Source organism: Triticum aestivum, chromosome 2B (genome assembly GCF_018294505.1).
Source record: "Triticum aestivum cultivar Chinese Spring chromosome 2B, IWGSC CS RefSeq v2.1, whole genome shotgun sequence".
NCBI classification, from domain to species: domain Eukaryota; kingdom Viridiplantae; phylum Streptophyta; class Magnoliopsida; order Poales; family Poaceae; genus Triticum; species Triticum aestivum.
The window spans coordinates 345561222-345578421 of record NC_057798.1 but is presented as its reverse complement, the minus strand read 5'-3'; positions in this window follow the sequence as shown (position 1 = coordinate 345578421).

Genomic DNA, 17200 nt, shown 5'->3' with positions numbered 1-17200 from the left:
CTCACCGGCAATGGTGCCAGAAATCCTTCTTGCTACGTCTTGAGCTTGCGTTGGTTTTCCTTGAAGAGGAAATGGTGATGCAGCAATAGTAGCATAAGTATTTCCTTGAGTTTTTGAGAACCAAGGTATCAATCCAGTAGGAGGCTCCTCAAAAGTCCCACGCACCTACACAAACAAACAAAGAACTCGCAACCAACGCAATAAAGGGGTTGTCAATCCCTTCACGACCACTTGTGAAAGTGAGATCTAATAGAGATAGTATGATAAGATAAATATATTTTTGGTATTTTATAATATAGATGAAAAAAGTAAACATGCAAATAAAAGTAGATTGAAAGTTTATATGATAAAAGATAGACCTGGGGGCCATAGGTTTCACTAGTGGCTTCTCTCAAGATAGCATAAGTACTACGGTGGGTGAACAAATTACTGTCGAGCAATTGATAGAAAAGGGAATAATTATGAGATTATCTAGGCATGATCATGTATATAGGCATCACGTCCATGACAAGTAGACCGACTCCTGCCTGCATCTACTACTATTACTCCACACATCAACCAACTCCTGCCTGCATCTAGAGTATTAAGTTCATAAAGAACAGAGTAACACATTAAGAAAGATGACATGATGTAGAGGGATGAACTCAAGCAATATGATATAAACCCCATCTTTTTATCCTCGATGGGAACAATACAATACATGCCTTGCTGCCCCTGCTGTCACTGGGAAAGGACACCGCAAGATTGAACCCAAAGCTAAGCACTTCCCCCATGGCAAGAAAGATCAATCTAGTATGCCAAAGCAAACTGATAATTTGAAGAGACTTGCAAAGATAACTCAATCATACATAAAAGAATTCAGAAGAGATTCAAATATTTCTCATAGATAAACTTGATCATAAACCCACAATTCATCGGATCTCGACAAACACACCACAAAAAGATTTACATAGAATAGATCTCCATATGAGAGGGGGAGAACATTGTATTGAGATCCAAAAAGAGAGAAGAAGCCATCTAGCTAATAACTATGGACCCGAAGGTCTGTGGTAAACTACTCACAACTCATTGGAGGGGCTATGGTATTGATGTAGAAGCCCTCCGTGGTCGATTTGCCCTCCGGCGGAGCGCCGGCGAAGGCTCCAAGATGGGATCTCGCGGATACAAAAGGTTACGGTGGTGGAAATTGTGTTCCGTTGGCTCCCTGGACGTTTTCGGTGTACGTAGGTATATAGAGGAGGAAGAAATACGTCGGTGGCCACCTGTGGGGCCCAGGAGATAGGGGGCGCGCCTAGGGGGGTGGGTGCGCCCTCCTGTCTCCTAGCCGCCTCGCAAGCTTCTTGACTTGCACTCCAAGTTCTCTGGATCACGTTCGTTCCAAAAATCATGCTCTCGAAGGTTTCATTCCGTTTGGACTCCGTTTGATATTCCTTTTCTTCGAAATACTAAAATAGGCAAAAAAAAACAGCAATATGGGCTGGGCCTCCGGTTAGTAGTTTAGTCCCAAAAATGATATAAATGTGTAAAATAAAGCCCATAAACATCCAAAAGGGGTAATATAATAGCATGGAACAATCAAAAATTATAGATACGTTGGAGACGTATCAGTCCGCCATAGGACGCGGGGAAGCTTGTGGAGGCGTCTCGCTCTCCATCTTCTCCAGTGAAAGGTCCCCCGATGACGATGATTCTTGAGGAATGTCACAAGCCGGGCTGGTATATGAAATTGTATATTGATCTTATAATCTATTAAGAAGATTATATGTATACAAGGCATCTAAAGGTACTCACGATTCGTCAAGGGGCTTGGTGCAGGGGCGGTGCTTGGGAACGGCCTCGGTGCCTGAATCTGAGTCATCAGAGAGGGATACCCTTCCCCTCTTGGATGCCCCTTATATGGATCTACGGAGGCCGCTTTCTTTTTCCCTTTGGGAGGAGGGTTGTCTGCCTCTTCCTCCTCCTCCTCCTCCTCCTCCTCCTCCTCCTCCTCGTCTTCATCTACCTCGCGAGAGGAAGGAGCTTCTGTTCCTCCGAACACGGCGCCTGAAGTTTCTTCGGGATGGAGGTTGCCTTCAGCCTCCTTGGTCTTCCTCTTCTTGTCCTTCTTTGCCGGCGCCTGGTAGGGCACCGGGACCAACATCTTCATTAACAAAGGATCGACTGGGTTTTTAGGGAGCGGGGCTGGACACTTAATCCGCTCGGCCTTCTTTATCCAGTCCCGTTCAGGAGATGGAATTTTCAGGACCCCTCCCTAAGATTGACAAGCTAAATAGTGTTCGAAAATATGATACTTACTGGGGATGCCGGATTGTTGTAGTCGAGGCTGGTGTCGTTGGACGTCCGTGGCCACGTCTTTTGCTTCTTAAAGAGCAGCTTCCAAATCCCTTTGTGCGTCGTGCCATAGAAGTGCTGCAGAGTCTGTGGATCCTCCGGATTGAACTCCCACATTTTGAGAGGCCATCGTTGGCAAGGAGAGCTCAGCGGATGAGCATCACCTGAGTCACATCAGCAAGGGTGATGTCCTTGTTTATCATGCTCTTGATGCGCTTCTGCAGCATCGACACATCGTCAAGGGACCCCCAGTCTAGGCCTTTGTTGGTCCAGGATGCGAGCCGTAGCGGAGGTCCAGATCTGAAGGCAGGAGCATCAGCCCACTTGGTGCCGTGGGGTTCGGTGATATAGAACCACTACTGCTGCCACACCTTGATGGTATCCATGAATCTCCCTTTGGGACAGGTAACATGGTTGAGCTTGCTCACCATGGCGCCGCCGCACTCGGTGTGCTGGCCTTCGACCACCTTCAGCTTCACATTAAAAATCTTGAGCCATAAGCCGAAGTGTGGAGGGACGCGGAGAAAAATGCTTCACACACGAGGATAAACACTGAGATGTGGATGAAGGAATTCGGGGCCAGATCATGGAAATCTAGCTCGTAGTAGTACATGAGACCTCGGACGAAGGGGTGAAGGGTGAATCCGAGTCCTCGGAGGAAGTGAGCGATAAAAACCACCCTTTCGCCAGGCTCCGGGGTGGGGATGACATGCCCTGGGGTTGGAAGCCTGTGCTTGATCTCCGCCGTCAGGTACCTCGCCTCCCACAGATCCTGGATATTCTTCTCTGTTATGGAGGAGGCCATCCACTTGCCCTGAAAGCCAGATCCGACCATTTCTGGAGAAGTTGGGGTGGAGGGAAAGTCTGGAACTTCGGCGCTGGAGCTCGGGGGATTGAAAGGCAAAGGAGGAAGAAGGCGTGAGGTGAATAGATGGGTCTTTGTCCTCTTATAGAGGCAGCGAATATCAAGCGCCCCATCATAAGCCTTAAATCTTGCCTATTCCCAAGGGGACGTGTGAACGGCATGGTTGGATTACCCAAAACCCCTATTGATGAGAATCCCGTAATAAGGGGACACGATATCTGCTTTGACAAGATGTGTCATTGGCCGTGCCTCAAAATGCGAAACGAGGCAGTAAAACGGTTCGGAATAATAATAAGGCCAGAACATAACGTCTCACCGAAGATGTGGCCCGTGGACTTGACTTATTTTAAGTATTGTTGCCTTTTACAACTTAGGGTTGGACGTGTTAAGCAAGGCCGGGCACAACTCTTGTGTGCGGAAAACTACTTTGAAGTATTCGGAAAGGGGAACCCACCTTGCAATGCCGAAGACAATATGTGCGCCAGATACATCGTCATAGAAGCCCAGTTCAAGGGCTACTGCGGGAGTCCTGGACTAATGGGTCCCCAGGCATCCGGGCTATGTGATATGGGCCGGACTGATGGGCCGTGAAGATACGAGATAGAAAAACCTTCCCCGTGTCCGGATGGGACTCTCCTTTGCGTGGATGGCAAGCTTAGCATTCGGATCATGTACTGTCCTTCTTTGTAACCGACTCTGTACAACCCTAGTCCCCCCAGTGGCTATATAAACCGGAGGGTTTAGTCTTTAGAGATGAACACAATAATGCAGGCTAGACATCTAGGGTTTAGCCATTACGATCTCGAGGTAGATCAACTCTTGTAACCCCTATACTCATCAAAGTCAATCAAGCACGAAGTAGGGTATTACCTCCATTAAGAGGGCCCGAACCTGGGTAAACATCGTGTCCCTTGCCTCCTTGTTACCTTCGATCCTTAGCCGCGCAGTTCGGGACCCCCTACCCAAGAACTGCCAATTTTGACACCGATAGCGCCCCTACCTCGTGGGCCCCTTGGAGCTCTCCTGACCTAGTTCCTTCGCCTATATATACTCTTATACCCCAAATACATCAGGTGGAGCCACGAAAACACTTTTACACCACCGCAACCTTCTGTACCCGTGAGATCCCATCTAGGGGCCTTTTCCGGTGTTCTGCCGGAGGGGGATTCGATCATGGAGGGCTTCTACATCAACACCATTATCTAACACCATTACCCTTCCGATGAAGCATGAGTAGTTTACCACAAACCTACGGGTCCATAGCTAGTACCTAGATGGCTTCTTCTCTCTCCTTGATTCTAAATGCCATATTCACCTCGATGTCCTTGGAGATCTATTTGATGTAATAATCTTTTGCGGTGTGTTTACCGAGATCCGATGAATTGTGGATTTATGATCAGATTATCTATGAATAGTACTTGAGTCTTCTCCGAATTCTTATATGCATGATTTGATATCTTTGCAAGTCTCTTCTAATTATCGGTTTAGTTTGGCCTACTAGATTGGTTTTTCTTGCAATGGGAGAAGTGCTTAGCTTTGGGTTCAATCTTGCTGTGTCCTTTTCCAGTGATAGTAGGGGCAGCAAGGCACGTATTGTATTGTTGCCATCAAGGATAAAAAGATGGGGTTTTCATCATATTGCTTGAGTTAATTCCTCTACATCATATCATCTTACCTAATGTGTTACTCTGTTCTTCATGAACTTAATACTCTAGATGCAGGCATGAGTCGGTCGATATGTGGAGTAATAGTAGTAGATGCAGAATCGTTTCGGTCCACTTGACACGGACGTGATGCCTATATTCATGATCACTGCCTTAGATATCATCATAATTATGTGCTCTTCTATCAATTGCTCGACAGTAATTTGTTCACCCACCATAATATTTGCTATCTTGAGAGAAGCCACTAGTGAAACCTATGGCCCCTTGGTCTATTTTACAGCATATTAGTTTCCTGTCAACTTACGAATTTCTGTCGTTGTTTCTTTACTTTGCAATCTTTTACTTTCCGTTCTATAAACCTAAAATACCTAAAATATTTACTTTACCTTTTATCTATCTATATCGGATCTCACTTTTGCAAGTAACCATGAAGGGATTGACAGCCCCTTTATCGCGTTGGGTGCAAGTTTGTTTGATTGTTTGTGAAGGTATTCAGTGACTTGTGCATTGTCTCCTACTGGATTGATACCTTGGTTCTCAAACTAAGGGAAATACTTACTCTACTTTGCTGCATCACCCTTTACTCTTCAAGGGAAAAACCAACGCAAGATCAAGAAGTAGCAGGAAGAATTTCTGGCGCCATTACCGAGGAGATCTATGTCAAGTCAAGACATACCAAGTACCGATCATAAACTCTCATCTCTTGCATTACATTATTTTCCATTCGCCTCTCGTTTTCCTCTCCCCCACATCTAAAACAATTTTAGAAAATATTTGCCTTTTCTTCGCCCCTATTCCGTTCGTCTTCTTTGCTTGCTTCTTGTGTCCTCGTGTGTTGGATTGTTTGCTTTGTCATGATGGCTAAAGATAATAAGATGTGTGACTTCTCCAACACCAACAACAATGATTTTATTAGAACTCTGATTGCTCTCACTACTAATGCTGAATCTTGTGAAATTAATGCCGCTTTGCTGAATCTTGTTATGAAAGATCAATTTTCTGGCTTTCCTAGTGAAGATGCCGCATCCCATCTAAACAATTTCATTGATTTGTGTGATATGCAAAAGAAGAAAGATGTGAATAATGATATTGTGAAATTGAAGCTATTTCCGTTTTTGCTTAGAGATCGTGCTAAAACTTGGTTTTCATCTTTGCCCACAAATAGTATTGATTCATGGAATAAGTGTAAAGATGCTTTCATCTCTAAGTATTTTCCTCCCACTAAGATCATCTCCCTTGGGAACGATATTATGAATTTTAAGCAACTTGATCATGAGCATGTTGCACAATCTTGGGAGAGGATGAAATTGATGCTATGAAATTGCCCTACACATGGTTTGAATTTGTGGATGATTACACAAAATTTTATGCCGGATTGAATTTTGCTTCTAGAAATCCTTTAGATTCGGCCACGGGGGGCACTTTTAGGGAAATTACTTTAGGAGAGGCTACTAAGCTCCTATATAATATCATGGTTAATTATTCTCAATGGCACACCCAAAGATCCACTAGTAAAAAGGTTCATGCGATTGAAGAGATTAATGTTTTGAGTGGAAAGATGGATGAAGTTATGAAATAATTTGCTAATAAGGGTGCTTCTTCTGATCCTAATGATATGCCTTTGTCCACTTTGATTGATAATAATAACAAATCTATGGATGTGAATTTTGTTGGTAGGAATAATTTTGGTAACAACGCGTATAGAGGCAATTTTAATCCTAGTTCATTTCCTAGTAATTCCTCTAATAATTATGGTAATTCCTACAACAACTATTATGGAAATTTTTAACAACATGCCCTCTGATTTTTAGAATAGTGTTAAAGAATTTATGAGTTTGCAAAAGAATTTTAATGCTTTGATTGAAGAAAAATTTCTCAAGATTGATGATTTGGCTAGGAACGTGGATAGAATTTGTCTTGATGTTGATTCTTTGAAACTTTGATCTATTCCTCTTAAGCATGATATCAATGAGTCTCTCAAAGCCATGGTAATTTCAATTAATGAGTGCAAAGAAAGAACCGCTAAGATGTGTGCTAAAAAAGATTGGTTTGTAAAAGCATGTTCTCCTAGTTTTCGTGATAAAAATGATGAAGGTCTAAAAGTGATTGATGTGACTCCTATTGAATCTTTGTTTTCCAATATTAATCTTGATAAATATGGGACTGGAGATTAGTCAACTTTAGTTAAAAGACGTCCCAATGATTAGGAGTTTTTAGATCAAGATGAAAAAATGATAAAAGTGGGATTGGAGAGGTCAATACTTCAAGTAGCAATGAACCCACTCTTTTGGATCTCAAGGAATTTAATTATGATATTTTTTCTTTAATAGAATGTATTTCCTTGTTGCAATTCGAGTTGAAATCTCCTCATGCTTATAATCAAAACAAAGCTTTTACTATACATATCGTTGATGCTATGATGCGATCTTTTGAAGAAAAGCTTGAATTAGAAGTTTATATCCCTCGAAAAATTTATGATGAGTGGTAAACTACTATTAAGATTAAGATTAAAGACTATGGATGCCATGCTTTGTGTGATTTGGGTGCTAGTGTTTCCACGATTCCAAAAACTTTGTGTGATGTGTTAGGTTTCCGTGAATTTGATGATTGTCCTTTAAATTTGCACCTTGCGGATTCCACTATTAAGAAACCTATGGGAAGGATTAATGATGTTTTTATTGTTGCAAATTGTAATTATGTGCCCGTAGATTTCATTGTTTTTTATATAGATTGCAATCCTACATGTCCTATTATTCTTGGTAGACCTTTCCTTAGAACGATTGGTGCAATTATTGATATGAAAGAAGCAAACATCAGATTCCAATTTCTGTTAAGGAAAGGCATGGAACACTTTCCTAGGAAGAAAATTAAATTTCCTTATGAATCTATTATGAGAGCCACTTATGGATTGCATACCAAAGATGACAATACCTAGATCTATTCGTGTTTTATGCCTAGCTAAGGGCGTTAAACAATAGCGCTTGTTGGGAAGCAACCCAATTTTATTTTTTGTTCTTTTCTTTTTGTTCCTATTTAGTAACAAATATTAATCTATCCTCTGTTTAGATGTGGTTTTATGTTTTGATTAGTGTTTGTGCCAAGTTAAACCTTTAGGATAGCTTACGGTGATAGTTATGTTGATCCTGCTGAAAATCAGAAACTTTTGCGACCAGGAAAATAATTTTCAAAATTCACAGAAACGTGCTTTTCATTTGATTATTTTTTCTCTGGATTGGTACACAAATTTCTCAGGTTTTCCTAATGTTTCTGAATTTTTGGAGTTACATAAGTATTCGAGAGTTACAGATTGCTACAGACTATTCTGTTTTTGACAGATTCTGATTTTTGTGTGTTATTTGCTTATTTTGATGAATCTATGGGTACTATCGGGGGGTATGAACCATGGAAAAGTTGGAATACAATAGATATTACACCAATATAAATAAATAATGAGTTTGCAACAATACCTTAAAGTGGTGATTTATTTTCTTATACTAACAGATCTCATGATATTTTCTGTTGAGTTTTGTGTTGTGAAGTTTTCAAGTTTTGGGTAAGGATTTGATGGACTATGGAATAAGGAGTGGCAAGAGCCTAAGATTGGGGATGCCCAAGGAACCCCAAGGTAATATTCAAGGATAACCAAAAGCCTAAGCTTGGGGATGCCCCGGAAGACATCCCCTCTTTCGTCTTCGTCTATCGGTAACTTTACTTGAGGCTATATTTCTATTCATCACATGATATGTGTTTTGCTTGGAGCGTCTTGTATGATTTGAGTCTTTTCTTTTTAGTTTCCCACAATCGTCCTTGCTGTACACACCTTTTGGGAGGGATATGCATGAATCATGATTTATTAGAATACTTTGTGCTTCACTTATATCTTTTGAGCTAGGCAATATTTCTCTAGTGCTTCACTTATATATTTTTAGAGAACGACGGTGGCTTTATTTTATATAGATATATGAACTCTCATGATTCACTTATATTATTTTGATTATCTTTTAGAACAGCATGGTAATTTGCTTTGGTTATAAATTTAGTCCTAATATGATAGGCATCCAAGAGGGATATAATAAAAACATTCATATAAAGTGCATTGAATACTATGATAAGTTTGATTCTTTATGATTGTTTTGAGATATGAAGATGAAGATATTAAAGTCATGATAGTGGAATAATTATGAATGTGAATTTGAGAAATACTTGTGTTGAGGTTTGTGAGTCCCGTAGCATGCACGTATGGTGAACCGTTGTGTAACGACGTTGGAGCATGAAGTATTTATTGATTGTCTTCCTTTTGAGTGGCGGTCGGGAATGAGCGATGGTCTTTTCCTACCAATCTATCCCCCTAGGAGCATGCACGTAGTACTTCGCTCAATGACTAATAGATTTTTGCAATAAGTATGTGAGTTCTTTTTGACTAATGTTGAGTCCATGGATTATACACACCCTCACCCTTCCATCATTGCTAGCCTCTCTTGTGTCACGCAACTTTCGTCGGTACCATACACCAAACATATACCTTCCTCAAAACAGCCACCATACCTACCTATTATGGCATCTCCATAGCCATTCCGAGATATATTGCCATCGAACTTTCCACCGTTCCGTTTATTATGACACACTTCATCATTGTAATATTGCTTTGCATGATCATGTAGTTGACATCGTATTTGTGGCAAAGCCACCTTTCATAATTCTTTCATACATGTCACTCTTGATTCGTTGAACATTCGGGTACACCGCCGGAGGCATCCACATAGAGTCATATTTTGCTCTAAGTATTGAGTTGTAATTTTTTGAGTTTTAAGTAAATAGAAGTGTGATGATCATCATTATTAGATCATTGTCTTTTTTTTTGACCATAAAACAGTAAGGCAAAAGCCTTATTGTAGATCTTTTTCATTATAATAATGGATCACAAAGTCTTTACAATGGTTGTTGGGAGACAACCAGGGAGATTATTGAGTAAATACAAAATAATAAATTAAATGTTATCAATCTATGAAGACATTCCCTCCTTTAAACTGGGCTTGGCTCTTAGCATTGTCAATTTGAAAGTCTTGATAAGTTCATATCTGCAGTCATTGATAGAGCAAGGGATCCCTTCAAATATCAGATCATTTCTTTGATTCCATATACTCCAACATCCAATAATTAGAATTTCCATGAAATGGTGAAGTTTATATCTTTGATGGGCTTCAATAATCATATTAGATCATTGTCCCATGTGAGGAAATAAGAAAAAGAATAGAAAAGAGAAAAAGAGGCCAAAGAAGCCAATAAAAAAAGAAAAAAGGAAAAAAGAGAAAAAAAGAAAAAAAATGAGAGAAAAAGAGAGAAGGGGCAATGTTACTATCCTTTTTCCACACTTGTGCTTCAAAGTAGCACCATGATCGTCATGATAGAGAGTCTCTTAATTTTGTCACTTTCATATACTAGTGGGAATTTTTCATTATAGAACTTGGCTTGTATATTCCAACGATGGGCTTCCTCAAATGCCCTAGGTCTTTATAAGCAAGCAAGTTGGATGCACACCCACTTAGTTTCTTTTTGAGATTTCATACACTTATAGCTCTAGTGCATCCGTTGCATGGCAATCCCTACTCACTCACATTCATATCTATTGATGGGCATCTCCATAGTCCGTTGATACACCTAGTTAATGTGAGACTATCGCCCTCTTTTTGTCTTCTCCACAACCACCATATTATCTTCCACCATAGTGCTCTGTCCATGGCTCACGCTCATGTATTGCGTGAAAGTTGAAAAGGTTTGAGAACATCAAAGTATGAAACAATTGCTTGGCTTGTCATCGGGGTTGTGCATGATTTGAGTATTTTGTGTGATGAAGATGGAGCATAGCCAGACAATATGATTTTGTAGGGATAAGCATTCTTTGGCCATGTTATTTTGAGAAGACATAATTGCCTTGTTAGTATGCTTGAGTATTATTTTTTTATGTCAATATTAAACTTTTGTTTTGAATCTTTCGGATCTGAACATTCATGTCAAAATAAAGAGAATTACATGGATAAATATGTTAGGTAGCATTCCACATCAAAAATTCTGTTTCTATCATTTACCTACCCGAGGACGAGTAGGAATTAAGCTTGGTGATGCTTGACACGTCTCCAACGTATCTATAATTTTTGATTGTTCCATGCTACTATATTATCTATTTTGGATGTTTAATATGCATTTATATGCTATTTTATATTATTTTTGGGACTAACCTGTTAACCGAGAGCCCAGTGCCAGTTTATTTTTTTGCCTGTTTTAGAGTTTCACAGAAAAGGAATACCAAACAGAGTCCAAACGGAATGAAACTTTTGCAATGATCTTTCTTGGACCAGAAGAAAACCAGGAGACTTGGAGATGCAGTCGGAGACTCAACCAGGCGGCCACGAGGGTGGAGGGCGCGCCCCTACCTCGTGGGCCCCTTGGAGCTCTCCTGACCTAGTTCCTTTGCCTATATATACTATTATACCCCAAAAGCATCAGGGGAGCCACGAAAACACTTTTCCACCGCCGCAACCTTATGTACCAGTGAGATCCGATCTAGGGGCCTTCTCCAGCATCCTGCTGGAGGGGGATTCGATCACGGAGGGCTTCTACATCAACACCACTACCCTTCCGATGAAGCATGAGTAGTTTACCACGGACCTACGGGTCCATAGCTAGTAGCTAGATGGCTTCTTCTCTCTCTTTGATTCTCAATACCATGTTCTCCTTGATGTTCTTGGAGATCTATTTGATGTAATACTATTTTTCGGTGTGTTTGCCGAGATCCAATGAATTGTGGATTTTTGATCAGATTATCTATGAATATTATTTGAGTCTTCTCTGAATTCTTATATGCATGATTTGATTTCTTTGCAAGTCTCTTCGAATTATCGATTTAGTTTGGCCTGCTAGATTGGTTTTTCTTGCAATGAGAGAAGTGCTTAGCTTTGGGTTCAATCTTGCGGTGTCCTTTCCCAGTGACAGTAGGGGCAACAAGGCATGTATTGTATTGTTGCCATCGAGGATAAAAAGATGGGGTTTTCATCATATTGCTTGAGTTAATTCCTCTAGATCATGTCATCTTACCTAATGTGTTACTCTGTTCTTCATGAAAATACTCTAGATGCAGGCAGGAGTCGGTCGATGTGTGGAGTAATAATAGTAGACGCAGAATCGTTTCGTTCCACTTGACACGGACGTGATGCCTATATTCATGATCATTGCCTTAGATATCATCATAATTATGCGCTCTTCTATCAATTGCTCGGTAGTAATTTGTTCACCCACTGAATATTTGCTACCTTGAGAGAAGCCACTAGTGAAACCTATGGCCCCCGGGTCTATTTTACATCATATTAGTTTCCTGTCAACTTACCGATTTCTGTCATGGTTTATTTACTTTGCAATCTTTTACTTTCTGTTCTATAAACAAAAAATACCTAAAATATTTACTTTACCGTTTATCTTTCTATATCGGATCTCACTTTTGAAAGTAACGATGAAGGGATTGATTACCCCTTTATCGCATTGGGTGCGTGTTTGTTTGATTGTTTGTGCAGGTATTTGGTGACTTGTGCGTTTTCTCCTACTGGATTGATACCTTGGTTCTCAAACCGAGGGAAATACTTACTCTACTTTGCAACATCACCCTTTCCTCTTCAAGGGAAAAACCAACGCAAGCTCAAGAAGTAGCAGTCGCACACGTGGATGAGGTCGCGATGGCTACCATTCATGCCAACCCCGAGATCTTGGAGGAGCACCTCGCCATTGAGGCCACCGTCGATGTCTCATCGCTAATGCCACCACGCGATTGGCTGCTTTAAACGACAGTTATTGGCGTTTTCTTGAGGCCACCATCGGTGCCTTCAACGAAGACTATGATGTGTTTTTAGAACGTGCTCGTGCTTACGTCCACTCCAGAGCCAACAGGTTGGTGCCCGAAGTGGCTCGGTAAACTCACCACTACGAGGAGGGCATCCACGATGTGGAGGCCTCACCCTCTTCCAAGTACAAGGAGCCAATCGTCATCGATATCTCCGACGACAAGGAGTAGCTTGTCTCACTATAAGGACCTATGTTCAGCTTGCTAGCTATGTCCGTTAAGCATGTTTGGTTTACCTGTTGCATGTGCTTCTCCTGCATTTCCTTAACTAATTCTAGTGAATTGTCCTATGTATTGTTACCATGCAATCTGATCCTCTAGTATATATGTTCTATATATCGTGCAATGTGGTGCTCAGTTATTAACTGTTTGGTTAATTTGTTGTCATGTTCGATTAACTATTTGGTTCAATTCTGCAATGTGATGTTCAATTCTTATGGGTGCTATTTTGTATTGTTTTTCATGTGAGAAATAAATCGAATTTGGCTGTACAAAATACATGAGAAACAAATACAATTGCTATATTTCCAAGTTGTTAAGAATGCTTGGTTTGGTTAACTGTCCGATCTTCTAGTATGTCATATATTGTGCAATGTGCTACTCGGATATAGTTTGGTTCATTTGTTGTGGTGTTTAGTTAACTATTTGGTTCAATTCTGTGATGCGATGTTCAATTGTTATGGGTGCAATTTTGTATTGTCTTCCATGTGAGAAACAAATCAAATTTGGCTATACTAAATACATGAGAGACAAATACAATTGCTATATTTCCATGTTGTTAAGCATGATTGGTTTGGTTAACTATCTGATCTTCTTTTTTGTTATATTGTGCAATATGGTGCTCAGTTAATGTTTGGCTCATTTGTTGTGGTGTTTACTTAAGTGTTTGGTTCAATTCTGCATTTTGATGTTCAATTGTTGGGGTACTTTGTATTGTTATGCTTGTGAGGAATAAATCAAATTTTGTTGTACTAAATACATGAGAAAGATATACAATTGCTATATTTCCTAGTTCTTAATCATGCTTTCTTTGGATAAATGGCTTTTCCTTGTGGCTCAAACTAATCTGCTGAATCTGCAATGTGTTTATTTTCTATCAACATATTATACTCATAGTATGCCAACCCTCACTTAACCTGATCAATAACTACCTTATATGTGTTGTAGGGAAACAATGGGAGGCATTGAGGTTTACCATCAAGGTTTGCACATGCATGGTCCTTTGTCTAATAGCACCTTATTGTGCAATTGCAGGAACCATTCTAATATTTAGGTTTTTAACAATTTGGTCTTAAACATGTAGCTCCCGCGGTTAGAGGTTTTGACCCACAGTTTGACCCATTTTGCATATGGGGAAATGAGTTGTCCATGAATATGAGTCAAGTCAAGAAACTTAGATAGATTGTTATGATAAAGAAACAAGTGACGAAAACAAGATCTTTGTCTGCAGAATGAAGAAGTCATCAGTAAACTATAGGATGGTACCAACTCTTATACCTTGTCTTTTTATTCCTTTACACCATGTCCAAGTTTAGAGAAGATATTTATGCATATGTTTGTTTTTAGGTCTTTCCAAAGCAGGTCATCACTGATTACTTGTCAAACCACCTGTATGGTCATACAACACCCATGGTACAGTATTGAAGTCTTCCTCAAGAGGACGAATGATGGATGGTCAATCATCCACAGGCACTGGCCTAAAGTTGAAAGGACCTTCAACATCATTGAAGGCTCAATATTCGCCTTCCGCTTCAGCAATTTTCCAGATGAGATTCATCTGTCTATCTACCATATATGATGCTAATTTCCAGAGGCTATAGATGTTGCATGTGAAACTTGGTGCTGGTGCAATTGTGTAATGGGGTAGCTAGCTATATGCCTATATGGTGTAACTAAGTGCTGAAGCTATATGATGTTGTACTCTAATGTATTTCAATTATGAAACCCTAGTTCCATAATACAAAATTGAAGTATATTTGTGTACTTAATATGAAATGTCAATTTGATTAAAAACAGGTTAATAATAATAGGCCAATTAGCCTGCTTATTGGGGTTTTCTATTGCAAACGGTTTTTGAGACAACACTATGGGCGATGACCTCGAACAACTGATACGTCATTTGCATCATGTTTTATGTCTATATTTATTGCATTATGGACAATTATTTCACTTTATGATACAATTCTTATGTATTTTCTTTCTTATTTTGCAAGATTCACATAAAGAGGGAGATTCCCGACAGCTGGAATTCTGGACAGGAAAGGGCTATATCGGAAGCATTTTCTGAACATCTCCAATGAGATAAAAAATGATAGAGAATTATTTTGGAATATATTAAAATTATTGGCAAAATAAGTACCAGAGGGGGACCCACCAGGTAGCCACAAGCCCTGGGGCCGCGCCCCCAGGGCTTGTGGTGATCCTGGCAGGCCTCCGGGGCCCATCTTCTGTTATATAATCCCATTTTCCCTTGAAAAAAATCAAGAGAATGATTTCGGGATGAAGCACCGCCATCTCGAGGCAGAACCTGGGCATGGGCACTTTTGCTCTCCAGCGGAGCGATTCCACTGAGGAAACTTCCCTTCGGGAGGGGAAAATCGAAGCCATCGTCGTCACCAACGACCCTCTCATCATGGAAGGACCAATCTTCATCAACATATTCACCAGCACCATCTCATCTCAAAGACTAGTTCATCTCTTGTATTCAATCTTTGTCTCAAAACCTTAGATTGGTACATGTGGGTTGCTAGTAGTGTTGATTACATCTTGTAGTTGATGCTTGTTGGTTTTGGAAGATCATATGTTCAGATCCATTATGCTATTCAATACCCCTCTGATCTTGAGCATGAACATGTTTTGCGAGTAGTTATGTTTGTTCTTGAGGACATGGGAGAAGTCTTGTCATAAGTAATCATGTGAATTTGGTATTCTTTGGTATTTTGATGATATGTATGTTATCATTTCCCTTACTGGTGTTATGTGAACGTCGACTACATGACACTTCACCATATTTGGGCCTAAGGGAAATCATTGTGGATTAGTTATTAGATGATGGGTTGCTAGAGTGACAGGAGCATAAACCCAAGTTTATGCGCTATACCGTAAGGGACTAATTTCGATCCATATGTTTCATGCTATGGTTAGATTATTCTTAATTCTTCTTTCATAGTTGCAGATGCTTGTGACAGGGGGTAATCATAAGTGGGAGGCTTGTTCAAGTAAGAATAGCACCCAAGCACCGATCCATCCACATATCAAATTATCAAAGTAACGAACGCGAATCAAACAAACATGATGAAAGTGACTAGATGAAGTTCCCGTGTGTCCTCAAGAACACTTTGCTTATTATAAGAGACCTTTCTGGCATATTGTTTGCTAAAAAAGGATTGGGATAACTTGCTGACCCTTTTATAGTTACTATACTTTCCCGTTACAAATTACCTTGCTATCAAACTATCTGTTACCGACAATTTCAGTGCCTGCACAAAATAACTTGCTGAAAACCGCTTGTCATTTCCTTATGCTCCTCGTTGGGTTCGACACTAATACTTATTGAAAGGACTAAGATTGATCCCCTATACTTGTGGCTTATCAAGACTCTTTTCTAGCGTCGTTGCCGGGAGCGAAGTGCCTTTGGTAAGTGGAATTTGGTAAGGAAACATTTATATTGTGTGCTGAAACTTATTGTCACTTGTTACTATGGAAAACCATCCTTTGAGGGATTTATTTGGGGTATCTTCACCTTGACCGGAAGCACAAAGAGTTGCTCCTCAACCTACTACACCTACTGAAAATATTTATTATGAGATTCCTTCGGGTATGATAAAGAAACTGCTAGTTAATCCTTATGTAGGAGATGGAACACTACATCCTGATATGCACCTAATCTATGTGGATGAAGTTTGTGGATTATTTAAGCTTGAAGGTTTACCCAGAGATGAAGTTAAGAACAAGGTTTTCCTTCTTTGAAGGGATAGGCATTTACATGGTATAAGCTATGTTATGATATTGGAGCTTGGGATTTGAACCGATTAAGATTGGAATTTCATCAAAAGTTTTATCCTATGCATCTGGTTCATCGTGATCGGAATTATATACATATAATTTTTGGCCTCGTGAAGGAGAAAGAATCGCTCAAGATTGGGGGAGGCTTAAATACATGATGTATACATGCCCCAATAATGAGCTCCCTAAAGAAATTATCTTACAAAATATTTATGCACGACTTTCTCAGGATGATCAAACCATGCTCGATTGTTCTCCGACTGGCTCTTGAATTGAGATGGGATCTTCTGGATAGAAATAAATGTAGCTCTGAATATTGGGAACTCAACAACGGTAATGAGTCAGGTATAATGCTTAAGTTCGACTATGTTAAATCTTTTACGGATACTGAAGCTTTTCATAAGTTTAGCACGAAATATGGGCTTGACTCTAAGATAGTAGCTGCAT